This window comes from Gekko japonicus, unplaced genomic scaffold (genome assembly GCF_001447785.1).
Source record: "Gekko japonicus isolate JY-2015 unplaced genomic scaffold, Gekko_japonicus_V1.1 scaffold3618, whole genome shotgun sequence".
NCBI classification, from domain to species: Eukaryota; Metazoa; Chordata; class Lepidosauria; order Squamata; family Gekkonidae; genus Gekko; species Gekko japonicus.
The window spans coordinates 105,433-106,639 of record NW_015169892.1 but is presented as its reverse complement, the minus strand read 5'-3'; the positions used below and the strand labels follow the sequence as shown (position 1 = coordinate 106,639).

General features: G+C 44.7%; 1 protein-coding gene across 1 annotated transcript in view; it reads right to left on the bottom strand.

Annotated features, from left to right (window-relative positions):
* The window catches only part of OSBPL5 (oxysterol binding protein like 5), a gene marked incomplete at its 5' end in the record, with an annotated part of 92,410 nt that overhangs the window by 2,849 nt on the left and 88,354 nt on the right, over nucleotides 1-1,207 (bottom strand).

Sequence of the window (1,207 nt, the reverse complement as noted above, 5' to 3'; positions counted from 1 at the left end):
TAGAGATCCCTGGGTCTGGTGTGATTAGGAACTGCCTCTAGAGACTTTGAAAGTCAGTTAACAATTCAAGGAGATCTTTGGTGTTCCAAGCAGGGGTAATTTCCTGCAGGAGCGCACAGGAGCGGAGCTCCGGCAGTAAAGAGCCAGTCGAGACTGACCCTAGGGTTGCGGTGCTCATCTCTGTTTCAAAGCCGAAGAGCCAGCGCTGTCCGAAGACATTTCCGTAGTCAGGTGGCCGGCATGACTAAACACCAAGGCACACGGAATGCTGTTACCTTCCCACCGAAGTGGTACCTATTTATCTACTTGCAATTTCTTGGTTTTGAACTGCTAGGTTGGCAGGAGATGGAACTAGAGACGGGAGCTCACTCCGTCATGCGGCACACTCGGGTCTCGAACCGCTGAACTGCCAACCTTCCACAGCCTGCAGTTCAGCGTCTTAACCACTTGAGCCACCGCAGCTCCAAGGCATCATTAGCCCTCGCCCCAAAAGGTAATCTAATTAGTGGCCATCGACACACTATGAAAGCAGGTAGGCGTAAATGATGAACAGTGGAGGGGGGTGGGGAGCGATTGTTTGCCAGTGATGCACCATTCTGTCCGCCACCCCCCCTTTTTTTCCATTACCCATTTGAAATCTCAAGGACTATTTGGTTTCAGTCATGAAGCTCCCCATGCAAGGAGTGAGTTATACTGTATTAGACACACCCTATAAACTGGCTAGCATATATAGTTCTCTGATATTTCAGATACTATTTGGGCTATGATTAACAGTTATCCTTCCATTATGTTTTAGGCCTAGTGAGGTATTTTTCTCTGTGGGCAGTGAGTACCAAGAGATACTAGCTGCATTCAGACTAGAGATGTAAAATTTCCGAAAATTTTGAAGCTCGGAAAAAACCCCAGGTTTTTTTCGGGGGTTTTCGGGGGGGGGCACGCGAAATTTTCCGAAACATTGAACAAAAAATGCCACGTTAGCACTTCTTTTTTCTTTTCCAGATTGAAAGTCATTCTGTTACTTTAGCAACATAAAATATGACTATGGACATTTTTACTTGGCATGAAATTATCACAACTAGCATATTAAAAATATAGTGTATCCAAACAATTATTACAAACAGAATACCCACCCACGTGCAAAAACAAAACTGAAACCTTTTTATTTTCTTCTGACAATAGCACCTCCTAAAGGAAGAAATGCATCTTG